A 20471-nucleotide genomic window follows, 5' to 3' on the forward strand; every position below is an offset into this window, starting at 1 on the left:
TTTCCGTACCAAAAATAATTAATAACACGAAACAATTACTACTACTCAAATGAATAGTGATAAGTATTCCGAGTATCGCTCCACAGGGATTATAAGGTTGAGTTGCAGTTATTTCAATTAATTTCTATATTAATCCAAGAAAAAGATTGATTGATTGTTGATTTCTTAGAACTATTGAACTGAAATTAAAGACGATAGAAAAGCAGGGAAAGAATTGATGGGAAAAAGTTCTACGGTTTCGAATCCACTCTTCCATTTCGTAACCTAAATATGTTTCGATTGTAGGTCATGTATTCGAATCAATCAGGATATCGTAGGATTGCAAGCCCTAGCGATATCTCCTAAAAATAATTTATGAATCACCAATCGGCATGGACTATCTCCGCCTAGCACGAATCGTCTTACTAGCACGACCCGTCTCAAATTAAAATTAAAGTACGGATCGTCTCATCGGCACGACGCGTCTTACGTAGTATAATCCATCCAATCGGTTATCATAAAACAATTAAAACTATTGTATGAACGTGTATAAAACCTAGGATTTCATACACAAGATTTGCTGGAAAGAAGTAATATCATAAATAAATCCTTAAAAGTCATACAACAATGATTCGAATAATAAAACCTAAATCAAAACATAAAAGGGTTATTCAGAGTTCAAGTTTCATCTATACCCTAGAAAAAGGAGTTAGGTGGCCATCGAAGTGGAAGAGATCAAAGTTCTTGTCCTCTGTTCTTTGGACATGCCCGTCGTCGTCGTCCAATTTCCAAACCCTGTTCCGCAGCTGACTGCCGAAGTCAGTCAATTTCCATTATATAGGGTTTCAAGTATTAATTACATATAGGCCCTTAAACTTCGTGCTTTAATAGATTAGCAATTCAACTTTGAAGCTCTTTACACTTTGACCCCAAACTTCCATTAAACTCTTCGTTTTATCCAATATATTGGACAACGAGCTCGAGCAACCTATAAACAAAATAGAAGCAAAATAAATATCAAATAACAAATATAAATGACTAACAAGTATAATTTGGAGAGCCAAAATATCAATATTTCGGCACTTATCAGCTTCCAATTCCAAAGTTCAAGTTTCTTTAAGTTCTTGAAGTTCTTGAGAGATACCACCAAACCACCTCCAAAAATCACCCCTAGATCTTTAAAGTAGCCTAGTTTAGTTAGCAAAGTTGTTTCTAGGAAGAGAAAATCCATCTCTCTTCCTTTCGAAGCACTTCGGAGCCGTTACGCCGCCGATTCGCAAAACCGACGACCAACTCTCAAAACCGACCAACCGCCAAGAAGTAAGGTAGAATCCCTCGTCCCCTAACTCAACGTATACCGTAGAACCGTATGTTGAAAAAATAGGATGTCTTTACTCTTTAGTTCAAAGTATTACATGAATTTTTTTTTTTTAAGTAGATAAGGTTATCTATCGTTTTATAATGTTTGGAATGCATGATAGGCAACGAACTTATTTTTGCTAATGGAAGTATAAGCATGTTGAATAATCGACCTTTGCTTCAATAAACATATGTTGTTTAGAACTTCCCACAAAAGAAGAAAGAACGGCTTTCGAAAGATAGAAACTTAATTGTTGATAGAAGTATTCATATTTTGATCTTTATGATGGTTATGAGTTTGCATACAAGAATTGCTTGTATTACTTGTGGTGTGATAAAGCATAAGTGATCTTCACTCCAAGGGCGTCCGTACATGTGGCATTATGCTTTAAGTGGTTTTTTGTGCATGATTTGTAATATAGAGTTGGACACTACAACAAAGAAGGCCTTTAATAGCATAATATGATAGCATTCTTTCCCAAATGCTATAATAGAGCTGCATTTTGAGGCTAAGACAGTGTTCACGGTACTATAGAGTAGCCAAAGGTTTTTTTATAGCATTTCATTAACTCAACTATAGCGTGCAGCTTCCGTGTTTTTAAGAAAAAAAAAAACTATCGTGTGCAGCGTTCACTTTATTTGGGGATTGTGTGGGAAATCCCTTCTTCCTCTCTTCCTCGTTTCAATTTCAAGCCCTAACACACACACACACACACACTCTCTCTCTCTTTCTCTCTTTCTATCTCTCTCTCTCACCCTCCCTCTCTGAACTTAGATTTCAACAGCAACACGCATGGCGTAGATTTCAACTGCAACACGCATCGCACGGATTTACGAATGAATGCGACTAATCACAATGTGGTAACCTAGGCGATTTGAATGGTCTCGAAAACTTAGCCCTCCCGGCGGCCGTCGCTCAGCGGTAGCCTCCCTCCCTGATATCCCCCTTACCTTGTTCTCCCCCTTCCTAGATCTTACCCTTTTCCCCTTAATCGCTACAATCGCATCACCTCTCCCAGACTCGGGTCTCTTCGTCACTAGGCGACGGGTAGGAACCTATCCCGCCTCTCCCAGACTCGGGTCTCTTTGTCACAGGGCGACGAGTGCCTCTCACCTGCCATCGTCGTAGTTCGCCTAAGCTCCCCAGAGACCATTACAATGCCTCGCCGCTGACGATATATTGCTCCAGTCTGGGTTTGCTCCTTCATCGGCGCTGCTGTCCGTTTCGCAGGGATCTCTGTGTCGCCCAATCTCCCCCGTAAGGTCAATTCGTTTTGATTTTGATTGGTTGATCTGCTTGTTGCTTCAACCCTGTTTTGGGCCTGTTTTTGCTTGCTCTGTTTGCGTGAGCTTTGGCTGGCTGTGGTTTCGATTTTGCTTGCTTGCGTCATTTCAATTTTCGTTGGTTGTGGTTTTCGGATGCTGTTTGTGATCTCTGTTATGATGTAAATCGTGCGGCTATGGCAATTCGGGGTCCAAGCGTGGGAGGATGGTTTTTTGTGATTAACAAACAAAGAATTCAAAATGGTGGGTTAGGGAGTAATAATCAACCATTGTTCACTCTTTTCATTGACAACTTGCCAGAGGAGGCTGATCAAGGTATATGAGCAATGGGTTTACTAGTGGCTGGAAACAGAGGTGTTACGGCTAAATCATCTTCGGGATTGAGCAAGTGAAAAGGGGCATAAAAAGGGATATCCTTTGTTTATCGAGTGTTTTTTGAATATTTCATAGCTCATATCACAAGATCTCATAGCTTACACCTGATAGAAAGATCTTCACATCAACTTGAACTATTTAGTTATCAGATTGAACTATTTGTATATATGTGATGATATGGCTGTTGGAAGAACCAGCTGAAGCAAAGAGAATGAAAGGAATAAAGAAAAGAAAGATAGGAAGTTAAGGCTTTTGTCTCTGTTTGGAAATGGAATTGAGGGAGTGTAAAGATACGAGTTCACATGACCTCATAAACATGGTCACAAATGGGCCAAGCCTAGCTTGTGGTGTTTGGCCTTGGCTCAATTACTTGAAAGGTATGTACGGGCTAGGTTAGCATACATGACAAGCACAGCAGCGCAGCCATGCATATTCATGAGCTTACCAGCATATTTTGGCTTGGCTTAGTAAGTCTAAGAATTGCTTTGAAACTGTAATCAAGAGTTGTTAATACCAGTTTAGTGCCAAACAAAACCTTGAAACAGTAGTTTGTCTTCTCCTTTTGGAATGTTATTGTATGTACTTGACAGAGTCAAATGGTTTAATGAACAGCCAAGAAGTTTAGAAAATCACAAACATACATCATATGCTAATTTTTGAAACACAACCTGCTGAGAATAGGACTATTCTGGTTCAGTTCTTTTATTATACGAGCTATTAAATGAAGCTCGGGCTTAGCTCATCGAATAACAAATGACCCTGCGAGCCTAAACTTGGATCATCCGAATTTTGTTTATTGAACTTAATAATAGATGACTTCACCGTACATACATTTACCATTATAGGTCAAATGTCCAGATAGGCTAGACCAGGGCAGATGCTGATCCTGGAGACTTTAAGGTAGCTTTTCTGCATATTTAAATTAGTATAGCTAGAGTATGTTCTGAGGGATGAGCCTAATGAACGTACAAGTAGCTACGAATATAAAGGTAGCCACAATAGCATGTTAGATTATGTAGTTTCTTCATTTCCATTGAAGTTTGATGACTGCGGTGTTTGTGAGTTTCTTACACTGAGCTCTTCCAAGGTTGTGGGCAAAGCGAATAAAGATTTAAGAACACTAAGTGGTGAAAATAGTCAAGGTAGTGGGGAAAAAAGATTCATGCCAACTTGTTGCCGCAGTTCCAAAAAAAGAAAAAAAGAAAGAAAGAAACTTGTTGCAGCTCAAGTTTTGGGAAGCTTGTACCCATCGTTAGAATTTCAATTATTTCTATTACGATTATTTAGTTGGGGTTTCTTGATTGTGCTCTCTTGGTTTCATATCTATAGCCCTTTCTCACTAGCTAACTGGTTTTTCGGCTTAATCTTTATATTGTTTTGGTTATGACTTATGATGTTAGTGTTTGCTAAAATTTTAGGGAAATAAGTTGACTATCCTCTCAAAGTGCCCAAAGATGAATGATGAATTTCAAAATACATGAAAAACTTGTTTCTTTGTGTACATATTGTTGAGTTTTATGACAATTGATAACCTCATTACTCTTATGCTTGATCTAGTGGGACTTAACTGTTTGCCTAGAAAATGCAAGAAGACTATTGTGGGTTTTCTATGGTTCTGTCTACTGATTAACGTTCATACTGCCTAACGCTTTGCATGCTATGCTTTTCCAAAGTCATGTGGATACAAAAAACACTACCATTTGCTGCCTAAAACACGACCATTTGTAGCATAAGACACTTCCATTTGTAGCCTAAAAAGACACTTCAAGCTTCACGGGGGCAGGGCTGGCTGCATTCCATAATAATATGCCCACCTTTTCTTTGAATGACATTATGACTATCCACAATCTTATTTGCTGCCTTTGGTGATAGGCTTAATGTCGTAGTTTTGGTAGATTGATCGTCTTAGCAATAGGAGTTTACTTACCCTATTGTAGGAGTTTGTCCACAAGTCTTATATGGCTTATTAAACTGATCATCACCGTTGAGAATATGTGCAAATAGTGATATAGCTCTATGTGTGATTAGTGATATAGCTCTATGCATGTGTGAGGGTACATTAGTGTGATTTATGTATGCACCAAGGCACGAAAACGCATTTTAGCTTGTATACGTGTAATTGTTGTGGCGATAATGGTTTAGTCATTTGGTTGCACACTCCTTCAATCAAGTTGGTGTTGCTTATATGGGATCGGTATTGTTTATGCTTTGGTTCTGCTTCTGCTGAGTTCATCTGCTATAGTTTTTTTTGGTTTGTCTCTCTGCCACTAATCCTATTGGTCAAAGTGTCCCTACCCTTTGTTTCTTAATATATCTTCTTTTGCTGATTGAGGAAAAAAACTTATCTTGGGGTGATTATGAAACATTTCTTTTGTTGATCGTGGAAAAAAAACTTATCTTGGGGTGATTACGAAACATACTGTTGAACCCACCAAAAAATCTATTGATCGACACCTAATGTGAAGCTAAATATCTGCTTATGTTTTCCTGTTCAATTGAGGACCCATCATAGATTAGTTTCCATCTCAATTTCCACCTTCTCATGGACTCATGGTGAGATGGAAACTTGTACTTGAAAAAAGCAAACCTGAAAACTGTTAGTCCATTAGTCTTATCTTGTTGATGTTTGTCTTTTTGAGTTGTATTGTTTAAGAATTTAAGATACTAAAGAAATTCAGTCGAAAAAATGTTACAATAAGGATTATATCTTTTGCCTCTGTCCTATTATTTCGCCTTTACCAATCTTGAACATTATCTTAACTGATTATCCTAAATTCCACACTATTCCCAATTTTGGAAGGATTTTGTATGATTATACTAAAGTTCACTTTGATTAGGTGAAAAAAAGGGGACTTTGTCACTTTGCTAGGTGAAAAAAGGGGACTTTCTCATTTTTCTGATGTTTATGTGTGTTTAGAAGGTTAGTGCAATGGGCAGCACCATGAGCATTTGGACATATTTGGTATGTTATGGTCCTTTCATCTTTGTATAACAAAAGGACTTCTCTTTGTTATTTTGTCATTCTATAATACAACTTTAGATGGATGGGCTCTAATCATTTGGCCCATAAGAGCAATGCTTAGAAAGATTGTTTAGGGATATTAATGTCCTAAAGAACTGTTTGTGATGAAGTGAAGGTTACTCCTACATTCTTTGGCTATTACTAATTATTCTTCTATGTTTGTTGTAGAGAGCTGGAGAGCCTCAAAGTCAAGATTAGGTTAAAAAAAATGTGAAGGAAAAGACAAGTGAAATGTATGTGCATTTTGGTGCAGTTGTAAGATTGCAACATTGACACCTCATATTTATCCGATTCGTTCTTCGTAAGTTGGTTAAATTTTTTATATGGGCTTTATGGTACTTCTCTATACTGTAATGTTCTAGTAACTCAATTCGTTCGAATGATTGATGACTGCCTTATCAGTGATCCTTTGGTGCCTAACCCACTTGTATAGCTGAATTGCAAATTGGAGACAAAGAGCAAAAGAAGGTGTCAATCCTCTTCCAGATCCTAAGCCAATTAATTGCTTAGGATGACCGCTTGAAACCCAATGATAGATATGAAGTTCGGCGAGCGGATCCATAAGACGATAATGTTGATGTGCCTCTTGCTTGAAATAATGGTTGTGTAAGTCTCAAACTCTACAGTAACCAGGAGGTTAGACTTCCATTATACTCTTACTAGTTGATATTTGTCTTGGGATTTTGTAATGTGTGACTGAACTTTTTGGTTGTTATTGTTCCATTGAAATGAAGAGAATAGGATAAAGGGGACATGGGGGTGAGGAAAAGGAGACTTGGACGATACAAAGGATAGACTTTGGTTTTTTTCTCTTGTCTATGTGAAGGTTGGATACTCTGATCTTGAGAGACTAAGGAATCACCAAATGAGCAGTTTTTTGAGTTGGGGAAAGTGCTTGGTCAGATTAGGTATCCTCCAAATTTAAATTAGTTATTTGATTATACTTTCACAAGCAAATAGTTATTCAACTTATATTTGTTGTTGTGATGTGATAATACTGCAATCTCGAAAGATTTGATGTTTAGTGAAAAAATAGTATTTTTTAGCTTAGATAAAGTGCTAGAATATGATATTTTTTGTTGCTGATATACCTTAGTTGTTGCTGAAGTGTGCTGACATTGTAAAGAGACACGAGGATAAGTAGAAGAAAAACTCTTACAACCATAGCGTTCCACCAAATTTTGGGCACCTGTAACAACTCCGATTTTTCGTTCAATAAAAATCTCGTTGTTATTTGAAATTTTTTAATTTCTCTTAATTGCTCGTTGATTTTCTTATTTGATTCCTTGTTGTTTGTATTTAAGCAATCAAACGCCTTATTATCATAATCCTCGTCTAGAAACCCTAATCGCACTTTGGACCCTCAAGGATCGTTTCTTGACTTATATGCCCTACTTAGCAAGCCTAGTTAGCTTCTAACCGGCTTGATGGAGTAACCAAACTAGGAAGTCACCTAGTTACTTTTCCCTAACTAAAGATGGACCATTTTGCCCATTTTGAACCTTTTGAACCTTTTCAACCCTAGACTACAAATTGTTTAATTGTTTTCTTTTATTGTTTTAGTTTTATTCTTTATCCATTGGACGATAAATGTTAGGGGAATTATTATCCATTGGATAAAAGAAACCCATTTCTTTATATTAAAAGGGATTTTGAAAGATTTAAACAAAGTACTATGATTGACATTTATAATTATTTTGAAAAGTACTTTTCGATTAATTTACTAATAAAAGTACCCAAGTAACTATGGACCATTGGATAATAACCATTAGGGTAATCTTTACCCATTGGACAAAAGCCTTTTCTTTATTTTATTTGGTAAGTACATATATATATATATATATCACATATGTATTTCCAAAAAAAAACGACATGTAGTCTTTCTAAAAACTTAGTTTAGTATTTAAAGTACCCGTACCTTATTATCCTTTGGATAATAACCGTTAGGGATGGTATTATCCATTGGGTAATAGGCTCATCTTTCAAACAAAGTACTTAACCCATTAAAATAATATTTTGTTAAGATTCCCGGGAGTACAAAAGTAAATTATTATATTAATTAAAGTACGGTACCTTTTTTTATTGGTTTAAAGGGTGAATCTTGACCCTTAAAGACTAAATTGCCCTTTTGTACAAAAGTACCTATTGTTTATTTGTATTCTTGCATTGTAGTACATATATATACATATGTATATAGCTAGTACATGGGAGAGAGAGAGAGAGAGAGAGAGGAGAGAGGAGAGAGAGAGCCGTGAGGGAGAGAGAGAAGGGAGAGGCCGAGAGAGAGAAAGAGGGAGAGGGACAGAGAGAGAGGGAAAGAAGAAGGAAGAAGAAGAAAGATTTGATGTGTACTTTGACATTAGTCTTCCAAAGTACTTCAAATCCTTGGTGATTTCTTTTCCTAGCCAAATCTTAACTCCATTGTCCTCCATTGTACAAACTTCAATTGTTTAAGCCATGAATCTTGTACCCATGTCTCCTCTTTTCCAACATATCTTCCAAGAATCCAATCCAAGGACTAACCTAGCCATGCAAGCCTACCAAAGTTTCCAACCTTTCAATCAACCTTGACATGTGAAATAAAGTGAGACTTAGAGAGAGAGAGAGAGGGGCCGGCCAAGAGGGAGAGAGGGAGAGCCCTTGCCTATAAATAGAAGCTCATTCCAAGCTTAAACTCACACCTTCAAACTATTACTCCAACTTCTCTCTAGAAATTCCAAAAGTTCTTGCTTTCAAAATTCTAGTTTTCTTGTGTTCTTGAGTGTTCTTGAGAGAAACCACCAAACCACCTCCCAAAACCGCCGTTAGATCTTTCAAAGTAGCCTAGTTAATTAGTAAGTTGTTTCTAGGAAGAGAAAAGATCATCTCTCTTCCTTTCGAAGCAAACCGACGCCGTTACGCCGCCGAAATCCAAAATTCGACGACCAAAATCTTCTTAGCCGACTCCTACCGCCAAGAAGCAAGGTAGGATATTCTTATCGTCCACCCCAAAGTATAAAGTAGGATTTCCTTAACCTCCATCCCAAGTAGTTATCTTTACCTACTATCCCAAATATAATGTAGTTTTGTATCATGACTTTAAAATAAGTTCATTTGAAAGTAACTTTGATCATTATGTTTAAAGTAGATAAAGCTACCTTTGTTTAAGAATGTATAAGATGCATGATGTTGTTATTATGATTCAAGCATGTTATGTGATCAAGAGTTGGATAATATTGTGTATTTCATTTTGGAAATTTATAAATGCTCGTTTATGTGGAAAGTCCTACACCACGGAGTCTATGCATGTAACGTGACACGAAAATCAAGAGAATAGAGACATGGCACCTAGGGTGTGTTAACGAAGATAAAAATGTGTATCCGAGGGAGGAAATATTTTGAAATTACATAATGACCGGTTTTGGGTGCATTATGTGAGTAGTGTGTGTGTATGCCAATGGGAACCCGGCGCGGCGGAACCATTGTGAGGATACTCAGGAACCCGGCGCGGCGGAACCGAGGTTGGGTGTGTGCTTGGTTATCCGCGGTACGGAGCCAATGCGGTTGTGTGCCAATGGGAACCCGGCGCGGCGGAACCATTGTGAGGATACTCGGGAACCCGGCGCGGCGGAACCGAGGTTGGGTGAGTTAAAAAGGAGTTTTTGGGTAAAAAGGAAAGTGAAGTAAAAACATGGTCTACGATGAGTCTAAGAAATGAACACAACGTTAGTTGAATAAGGAATGTGAATTAGAATACTTGTTGGACTATATGCATGATCTAAGTGGAATTGTTGTTATTATGTTCTTACGTTCATAAGTTAAGGGTTAGAGGGTTTGGATAGTTCTATTGAGCTTTTTGGCTCACGGTGTTGCCTTTTTGGTGACCCTGGCATATTATACCGGTGGCGACGCGGGTATAATATGTCAGATCTCATAGATGAGCAGGGCGAGCTTTACACCTTGGAAGCCGAGGAGCCGAGGAGCTAGCTGTGATGGAAGAACAAGCGGAGCTGTAGTTAGGAACCTTAGTTTCCTTTCGTTTGTAATAAAAGTACTCTTTTTATGTTTTTGTTGTAATAAAAGAGCCAGACTCAGTTTTTATTTCAATAAAATGTTTTATTTAACGTACCCAAAATTCGGGGCGTCACAGCACCAGTCTTTTTTACGTTATCCTTCGTAATATAAACAAATTCCTGCTTCGAAGCAACACTAGATGCACTGGTAGTGCTTTCTAAAGAGGCAACAGTTTCATTTTTTCCTCTGGACACTTGTAGGCCATATACAGATCAGAGGTTGTTCCTAAAGCATCTACTTTTTGAAGAAATTCTTTTATTTTCTTCTTTCCTTTGGAGACATTACTCTTTGACCTACTAAGTTCTACCACAGGTTTATCCTTGGAAGCTGCTGCTGGAAGAGATACCAAGCCAACATTAACATACTCAGTACCTTCCCCTTCACTTTCCAAAGCTCGTTTTGAAACAGATGGAATAGCTGAAACTGGAGCTTCCTCCTCATCAGACAAAACAGACTTGGTAACAACAGCTTGTCTACCAACCAAGCTATCAATTCTACTACAAGAGACATCTGAAATTGAAGTCTTGATATCACTGTTTGAACTCGGGAAAGTTTTGTCATTTGTTTTATCTAATTAGTCAGACTCTTTTATGTAGTTTTTGTAGGGGAATTGTTTTCCCTGCTAATGTAATGAATCTTTATTCAATGGTTAAATTGTATATTGTACATTGACGTTTAGATATAGTTGGTGTTGAATGGAATATTTCATTTTTGTTTTTTCTTAAATGAAATTACCATGATCTTATTTGAAAATACTAGCATATTGGTATTATAGAATATTTTAAAAAAAGGCCAACAATTGGCTAATATAGCGTTCATTGCAAGCTATAAAAAGTAGTATAGGATAACAGGCAAAGAACGCTATGGAAAGTATAAGATAGCGTTTTAAAGAACACTGTATTAGTCAATGCTATTAAAAGTCTTCAACGATCAACAGCGGGCAAAGAATGCTATTAAAAGTTTATCTACAACAGCGGTCAAAGAACGCTATTAAAAGTATGTTAAAGACAGCGCGCAAAGAACGCTATAAAAAGGTTACATGCTATAACGTGCGATGAACGCTATTAAAAGTCTTGACTTTTAATAGCATCGCCTAATAAGGCGTTCTTCGGAATGCTATCTATGACATTTAACAGCATTTTTCGCACGCTAGAAAATGTGATTTTTGTTGTAGTGGGATGATCTTGCTAGTTTAGTTTTAAGGTTACAATGATTAAAGTATGATTACGTATGTGAAAAGTCCTACTGCGGAGTCGTTGCATGAAAACGAGTCACAGAAATCGAGAAAGTTAGAAACATGACACCTAGGATGTGCTTAATGAAAAAGTGTGTTTTGAAAAGATGAAATGTTTTGGAAACCGTAATGTGGCCGGACGTGGTAGCTCATTGTGTGGTGTGTGTTTTGTGTGCCAATGGGAACCCGGTGCGGCGAAACCATTGTGAGGATACTCGGGAGACCGGAACGGCGAAACCGATGTTGGGTGTGTGGCTTGGTTATCCGCGGAGAGGAGCCAATGCAAAGTGTGCCAATGGGAACCCGGTGCGTCGGAACCATTGTAAGGATACTCGGGAGACCGGAACGGCGGAACCGAGGTTGGGTGTGTTAAATACGATTTTGAAAATATTGATATGGTTATGAAATGTGGAAAATGGTGACACGATCTACGAGGAGTCGCATAGGAGAAACTCGAAAAATAATGGACACCAATGTTATTTTGGATAATGAATGTGGATGTGTCGTTGTTGATTGTTTTGTCAAATATGTATGAACTATGTGGAAATCATTGAATTTATGATCGTTTGTTCGTAAGTTTAAGGGTTAGAGAGTATGGGTTATCCTATTGAGCTTTTGTAGCTCACGGTGTTGCCTTTGGTGACCTTGACGTATTATATTGGTGGCGACGCTAGTATAATGTGTCAGATCTTATAGATGAACAGGGTGAACTCTACACCTTGGAAGCCTTTGGAACCAAAGAGCTGGCCAAGATGGAGGAACAGGCGGAGCAGTAGATAGGAACCCTAGTTCCCTCCCTTATTTGAATAAAAGTACTTGTTTTAGGATTATGATGTAATATTGAGACAGACTCCATTTAATTTTCAATGAAATTATCCTTTTAACGTTCCCAAAATTCGGGGCGTTACAATCTTCTTGGCAAGCATTATACCATTCATGTGAGGGCTGCACACACCTTCATGAATCTCCTCCATTACCCTTCTTGCCTCTGTGCCGTAGATGCATAACTTGTGCATGTTGCAGTGCGACCTTCGATATAGATTCCTCCGCAAATGATGTATTGAGCTGCTATCCTCTGGAGGGCGATTTTGTCTTTCTTGCTTGCTTCAACGGGGTATTCTCCTCTTTCCACGAATCTCCAAATGTCATAATACCAGGGGTGACCGTCTTCAGACTCGTCAACAACCATGACAAGCTGGTATATCGGTGTGTCCCTTTGTTCGATCATAATTGGCCTTAGCTTGATGCCGAGAGGGATTTCGACCATGGACGCCAAAGTTGCGAAGGCATCTGCAAATCGATTTTCGAGCCTTGGTACATGAGTGAAAGTCACCTTGAAATGGGGATGAGGTCTTCGAGGTCCTGATGGTATGGCTTCAGTTTTTCCTCCTTGACTTTCCAGTCTCCGTTGGCCTGTGATACTACCAAGTTGGAATCTCCCACCACTTCCAATTTCTTTATGCCGATCTCAATTGCTGCTTCCATACCCACAATGCAAGCCTCATATTCCGCTTGATTGTTGGTGACCTCAAAGTTTAGCTTGAAGGCGAGCAGGATGTGAGATCCGTCGGGTGCTATTAACAACATGCTAATTCCAAACCTTTTCTGATTCGCAGCGCCATCGAAGTATAACTTCCAAACATCCTCAGCTAAAGTCATTATGTCCTCATCGGGAAATTGAAACTCGGCATCTTCACCTCCTTCGATTGGGCAGTCGGCCAGGAATTCAGCAATGGCTCTTCCTTTTACGGATTTCCTAATGACATACCTTAATTCGAATTCTGCTAGCATTAGTAACCATTGTGCCATTCTCCCGGTGAGAGCTAGTTTCTCAAGCAAGTACTTGAGAGGGTCCATTCGAGAAATAAGCCTTACTAGGTAGGCCAACATGTAATGTCTTAACTTTTTAGAAGCCCAGACGAGTGCCCAGCACGTTTTCTCGAGCGGAGTATAACGTTCTTCACATCCCACCATCTTTTTACTCAGATAGTAGACAGCCCTTTCAACCCCATCGTCTCCTTCCTGCGCCAGCATACACCCCATAGAGGATGGAGTGACTGACAAGTATAGGATCAAAGGTTTTCCTGACATGGGGAGTGTCAACACTGGCGGATTTTGCAGATATCGGATTGCTTCGAAAGCTGTCTGGCACTTATTGTCCCATTTGAATGGCACACCCTTCTTAAGCAGGCGAAAGATTGGTTCACAAGTCGAAGTTAGATTGGTAATGAATCGACTGATAAATTGTACCTTGCCGAGAAAACTGCTCACATCCTTTTCGAAATGTGGCGGCTCCATTTCCAGAATTGCCTTGATTTTTGACGGATCAAACTCGATACCCCCGGTGGTGATCATGAATCCGAGCATTTTTCCGGCTGTGACTCCAAAAGTGCATTTGGCCGAGTTAAGGCGCATCCTATATTTTCTGATTCTTTCGAAGAACTTCCTGAGTGCAAGCAAGTGCCCTTCCTATTCCTTGGCCTTGACGATCATGTCATCAACATAGACCTCCACTTCCTTGTGGATCATGTCATGCAACAAGGTCGTGGCGGCTCGCTGATAGGTGGATCCAGCGTTCTTTAGTCCAAAAGGCATCACCCGATAGCAGTAGGTTCCTTATTCAGTGACAAAAGTGGTTTTCTCCCGATCTTCTATGGCCATTAGGATCTGGTTGTACCCTGAAAAGCCATCCATGAAGGAAAGCAAGGCATGCTCAGCAGTGTTGTCAACCAGTACATTAATGTGTGGTAATGGGAAGTCATCTTTCGGGCTTGCATTGTTAAGGTCCCTGAAATCAACACCGCCCCAATCCTACCATCCTTTTTAGGGACAGGTATAATGTTTGCAACCCATTGAGGGTATTCAGTTACCATTAGAAGCCCTGCGTTGATCTGTTTAGTGACTTCTTCCTTTATCTTAAGCACCCAATCAGGTCTCATATGCCTCAGTTTCTGCTTTACGGGCTTTGTATCGAGGTAAAGGGTAATCCGATGTTCCACGATTCCAGGATCAATTCCGGGCATATCCGCATGTGACCATGCGAAAACATCTTCGAGTTCTTTTAACAAACTTGTGAGAGTTTGACGCTCTTCGGTAGACAACGCGGAACCAATCTGAACCATTCAAGAATCCCCCCCCCCCCCTCCCCCCCCCCCGTCCCTCAAATTTATTGAAACAATTTCTTCTTTTACAAGCTGAGCATGCCTTTCCTCTTCCCTTTCGATTAGGGATCAGATTTCTTTGGGGACATCCCCATCAAAATCGATCTCTTCATCATCAAGGTCGACACAATTTATTCTAAAGTTAGGGAAGTAAGCGGAATCAAATTCATTTATTTCATCGCTAGCGAAAGCCTCTGGGGCACCATACACACAGGTAGACTCAAATTCAAAGTACAGACCATGAGGAGTGGGGCCAAGAGGCACCAACTCTGACTCATCAGACTTCGAAGACTTGGATGACTCAAACTCAAATTTGGACTCAGCGTCAGACCCTTGGCATGTTACACTTGGTATGAAAGTCCAATTCTTGTAATCTCCTGTGGCATCCATGATGAGCGAAGTTGGGTCTTCGGGGACCTCCTGTCCCAGCATCAACACTTCAGCTTCTATGACTGTACCTATTGGCTCGTCCTCCTTGAACAGGACCGCTAGACTCTCCATGTTGAAGACCTCAATCCAATCAGTTGGCTTCCTTGGTGCCTTTTTAGCCTTAAATTCTTCCTCACTTTCTGGCCAAACATAGTTTGCAAATATCTCAAACCCCGGCAGCAGAGTATTAGTTTCCTTATCCCAAAATGGTTCTGGTTGACCTTGATAAACCTGCTTTGCCTTCTCTTTAACAAAATAGTCTTCCAGTCTGTCTCCCTTATTTGTCTTACTGCCATTTGAGGGTGAATAACCAAGGCCGATAGTGCGCATGAGGGTTCCGCGGGCCTCAAACTTCGTAGGCCCTTGGAGGTTCTTTCTCAGTCCTAGACCTGCATGTAGGACATTTTCTTCATTATCTTTATGGCGACATTGCTAATGACAAAGTTGTCATCAATTCTGACCGAGAAGACAGCATTGGAAGTATCCAACGAGAAACCTCCTAGAGCAATGTCTTCTTCCCCATGCTGGATTTCCAAAAGTGGGGCATTGTCTTCAGTAGGTGCGTGGATCCCAAAGTCTCCGTGAATGGTGAGCATTCCGGTCTCAAGTCCTAAACGGATTTTCTGGTGAAGAGTGGAGGGTACAGCCATAATGTCTGGTCGATGCAGCTAGGGCCTTCCCAGTAACAAGTTGAAAGAAGCGGGGATACTTAGCACATGAAACCCCACCTCAGTTTGATAGGATCCAAAAGTCATAGGGTGCATGAGGGTTCCAACCACATCGCGACAAGTGTTGTCATATGCTCGGACCTTGACTTCTGATGGAGAGAAGTCCTTATTTTGTACCGTAAGCAGTAAGCAACACGGAGTGGGCGAACATTGATGGCTGACCTATTGTCAATTAAAATCACTGGGACAACCCATTTGCCATGGCATTTTAGAGTGACATGGAGTGGCTTATTGTGATCTATCCCCTCGGCAGGCAAATCTCAGCCAGTAAAGGTTACGGCATGCTTGATGGGTATGGTTTTAATGAGTGCCACAAGCTCATCTGGGGTTATACCGAAGGGAACTTCTAGGTGGGAGAGGGCTTGGATGAGTCCTTCTCGATGTCAAGTGGAATGAACGAGCACATCCCAAACAGACATTTTAGCTTGAGCCTGTTCAAGTTGTTGCTTGACCATCCCTTCAGGGTTTTTCTCAGGATAGGAAGGTTTTTTGTCTGGTGGGGCGAAAGGTTGGAAAGTGTTTTTGGTTGGAGTAGTGAAAGGGTTTAAGGGCTCTTTGGCTAGTGGAGCTGCGGGGTTAGAGGATTCTCCAATTTGGAGATTAGGAGGTTGATAGACACGGCCATTCCTAGTCAAGTGATCGATCTGGCGGTACTTTGATTCTTCACTCCATAAGTCGATCGGAGCCTCGCGCTTGGTTCCGATAGAGATATCTTGAAGGTTGGATGCTAAATCAGCGATAACCAAATCTTCCCAAAGATCTTCTGGTTTCCATTATTTAGCTTCCATTATTGCCCTGTTCATAGTCCATTCCTCACTTCCCACTTTTATGTTGATAACTTCGGAACAGGCCCATGGTTTGGCTCCTGGTTCATCTTCCCATAAGTTCATCATGGCGACATCGACGTCTTTCGGAAAGGTGACCGAGGGTTCTGATCCCGTTTCTTCCACAATGTAGTCCATGGGGTTAAACTCACTACTAGCCACCTCCTCCTCAGGTTTTGACGGTTCATTGTAAAAGCTTGAATAAAGAGGGACAGGCTCCAGCCTACCATAGACTGGCATCTTAGGTTGGTATTCTTCAGTGAACATTACAGGTAGAGAAAACATGTCCAGCGGGTCATCCTTGGTTAAAAGTTGATACTCAGTCGGGGTTGGGTCCCATTCTCACTCCGAAACTTCTTGAGGGATCTGGTAGTCGTTGTTTTGCCTTTCAAACATCATGTATAGAAAAAACCCATCGAGAGGGTCAGCATAAACATTTCACCAATCAACTTCCCATGCAAGCCCGAATGGTGGTTCAACATCCCTCTGGAAATTGGTTGCTTCGAATTCCTCCCAATCATAAATGAGATTGCCTCATGTGTTTTCCCATTCCCCCAAGAAACAAAGAGCAATTTCTTCGGGAATTTTCACAGCCAGCTTAGGCTCGGTATCGGGGGTAATGAAAAGGGTTGGGTCAAAATCTTGGGTAGTTTTATCCAGGGCTAAGGTGATTTGGTTGATACGAAAAGGGGTATTATGTTGTGGTAAGGGGTTCGAGACAGTATTTGGTTTATCTGAAGGAGGGGTTTCAATCACCTTATTGTCGATGAGGTTTTGGATCTCATGACGAAGGCGAATGCAGTTGTCGGTGGTATGGCCAGGCATCTGATGAAATTCACAATAAACACTTTGGTTTAGGTTTGGTGGAATAGTTTGTGGTTGCGGGAGAGGTTTCAGTACCCTGGCTTCTGCGAGTTTCTTGAGTAAAGTAGATCTGGGGGTGCTGAATTAGGTAAATGCTCGATTCTCGGATTTTGGTTTTTCGAAGATCTGGTTAACTTCTACAGGCTTGGCTGAAGAAGTTCTAGCCTGATTGGTATTTCCGAAGAGGACATTGCTGTTACCAGAGTACGCTCTTTTGGACTTCGATCCCGTTTCCTTCTTTTCCAAAGTACCATCCCGTAAAGCTTCTTCCACAGCCAATCCAGAGTCATAAAAAGTCTCAAAATTTGGAGCGGCCTGGGAAAGAACCATGTAGGGGGCAAAGGAACTTGGCAGGTTCTTTGTTATGATTCGTATCTGTTCCTTAAGATTCGGCTTATTTTGCATTTGAGCAGCCTTGGCTCTCCAACATTTCAAAAAATCGGTAAAGCTTTCTTTCTCGCCCATCTTAGTACTCTCCAGCTCTCTCGTGGTCATTTTTAGATCAACATCGAAATCATATTGAGCTACGAAGGCCATCCTAATATCTTCCCAAGTCCTTTTCTTAGATGGCTCGAGGGTGAGGAACCATTGCAAGGCCGGCTGGATAGAGACTCATGGAATAGCTGTGCCATGGCTTCCTTTTCAATCCCTCGCATGGTAAGGATCCCACATATCCCTGAAGGTGCGCCTTGGATCACCGGGGCAGCCCGAAAAACACATACCGCTCCGGCTGATCGATTTGAAAAATTTTGAAGAGTCGCCACCCGGATTTGTGGTTCGCCACCCGAGAAACCGTTTTCGATTTGAAAATTGATCGATTTGAATTGAAAACCAGAGATCATTCGAGGATTCGGAAGCCATGTTACGAGAGGGGAAGGGTTTTACGGCACCCCCCTCGCCCGGCGCGATGTCGGTCTCTACTAAACGTTTGTGGGATTTTACAAATGGATTTTGTTTCGTTAAACACGTAGCAAGTATCCACAAGTATGGCAAATAGGAGGTGTATGCTGGTGCTTGTGTACAAGGAGTGATGAAATGATGATGGACACATGCATGATGGCAAAGCTGTATAAACTGCTACTGGCTTCACTCTCGAGCGCTTGAGAGTACTCTCGAGCGCTTGAGAGTACTCGGGAGTTCTACTGACCAAATCCTGCAGAGTTTGTTAGCCAGAAATAGGATGCCAAATAACAGTGTATGCTTGTGCACATGTATACGGGGGCGGGGAGTTATGTGATGAAAGATAGCAAGGTAACAGGACATGAAACACTGCTCACTGGCTTCACTCTCGAGCGCTCGAGATCACTCTCGAGTGCTTGAGAGTGTCTGAACCCCACCTGCACATTCTGTTAGTACTGACAAAACATAATGTAAAGACTGCAAAATGAAATGCTATTAAGCAGACCACTGGCTCAGCAGAGGACTTGAAAGACTGAGATAGGACCTCAAATTTTCAAATCATGTATCCTTGCCATTGCACGAACAGATCTACAATTTTAAAAGAGCAAATTACATATCCATGCATGCAGAAGCTCAGAAAGCACAGAAAACTTGGAAAGTGAAATGCAATGGCATGCATGCACTCCCGAGCGCTTGGGAATATCTTTGAGCGCTTGGGAGTAAGCTGCGTGCCAACTTACTCTCAAATAGAAAATGGTACCACTACATCATGCAAACACCCTTATCTAAATTTTTAACAAGAGAAGATCTTATTTTTAACTTAGGAAAACTTTGTTCTTACTTGAGATTCATAAGAAACATTTCTGTTTTAGAAGAAAAAAATGATCTTCTGTGTCTTCATGCCAGAGTAAAACCATTTTATTTAAAAGTGCACTTCACCCCCAGCCTGCTGCTTACCAAAATGCCATGCATGGGACTGGAAACAGTCCCAAGCGCTCTGGAGAACTCTCGAGCGCTCGAGAGTGTTCCAGTAGGGGTTTTGGGAAAACATTATTCGTGGACTCTTTGCTCTTGCTTTTTCACTAAGGTCTCCCAACCATGCACCCAGCATTAAGGGCTGGGACAGGCTAAGAGACCCCCCTCAGAAGGGAGAACAGCCTCTTGATTTGAACCAAGGATAGAAATATTTCTACCTTTGCTTGACACTTTGCTCCTTGGATGGTTGTGAAAGGTGAATGTAGAGTGAAAAAGAAAATAGATCAGAAGCTAAGAGTGTTCTGGATTTCTTGCCCTTTTCCTTGATGATTCTGAAAAAAAAAAAACCTTTGAAGTTGGGAAAGAAGTTTGAGTTTGAAAGCTTTTTCCCTTGAACAAGAGAGAGAAAAGAGGAGGGGTTTAGAGAGAGAGAACTTTCGTGTGCCTCCCTTTCAGCAGAAAAAAATAGGTATATATATAGAGCATATAACCCATGGTTTTAAAAAAATGAAATGATTTTGAAATAAACCCCTTTTTTTAAAGAAAGAAATCTTCAGCTGATATCCTCTCTGACTGAGGTTGAGTGTTGACTCACCTTAGCCGGTTCAAAGGGAATGCAATGATGGCTTGCATGGATAGTGGGGATCTTTTTCACCCATTGGGCACTGGGAGAGATCTCGAGCGCTCGGGAGTGGTGTTGAGCGCTTGGGACTGTATTCTCGAGCGCTCGAGAGTGAGCCAGTGCCAGTGGTTTTTGGAAAATAGTTTGGAGCGCTTGGGACTGCTTCCAAGCGCTTAGGAATGATTTTGACCATTTCCTTTTTAAATCCTTTAAGGAGCAAGGTCTCAATTGGTACATGGCTTGTTTTGATCCATATTCATCATCGGGGAGCCTCAGGGCCACAAATTAAGGAAATTCGACAAGTCCAAATTGGGGTGTCTACAGTTGCCCCTCTTTGGACGGCGCTTGGCATCATGTTTGGATGCGAGTGTCGCCCAAAGATCGAGACAACCCAATTCGAGCCAAATCAAATCCTCAATTTACGAATTAAATGCAAATAAAAAGCATACAAGCACTCAATGCATGAGGTCGTGTCTTTTCAGACTGCCTACGTACCCCGTTTGTAGGGATCAGACCAGCGTAGTTCTTTGGGGCAAATGCAAACACGCGTGATGCATGCATTGGAAAGAGATCGACAAATGCTTCGACAGTGATAGAGACAAGAACCGGGGCCCATCCGTTACTCTGTTCGGTGGACAAAATGATGAAAGAAGTATCACGTG

General features: G+C 40.8%; 1 long non-coding RNA gene across 2 annotated transcripts; it reads left to right on the forward strand.

The window, feature by feature from the left end:
* Nucleotides 1-1887: 1887 nt before the first annotated feature.
* Nucleotides 1888-10807, forward strand: LOC131334883 (uncharacterized). 2 transcript variants are annotated; one of them, XR_009202311.1, is made up of 4 exons: nucleotides 1888-2601; nucleotides 6188-6655; nucleotides 6754-6927; nucleotides 10385-10807. It is a non-coding gene; the product is annotated as an uncharacterized LOC131334883 (long non-coding RNA). The 2 variants fall into 2 exon arrangements; XR_009202310.1 differs by lacking the exon at nucleotides 1888-2601 and having other exon boundaries at nucleotides 5171-6655; nucleotides 10385-10792.
* Nucleotides 10808-20471: the final 9664 nt, after the last annotated feature.

This window comes from Rhododendron vialii, chromosome 1a (genome assembly GCF_030253575.1).
Source record: "Rhododendron vialii isolate Sample 1 chromosome 1a, ASM3025357v1".
Classification (NCBI taxonomy): domain Eukaryota; kingdom Viridiplantae; phylum Streptophyta; class Magnoliopsida; order Ericales; family Ericaceae; genus Rhododendron; species Rhododendron vialii.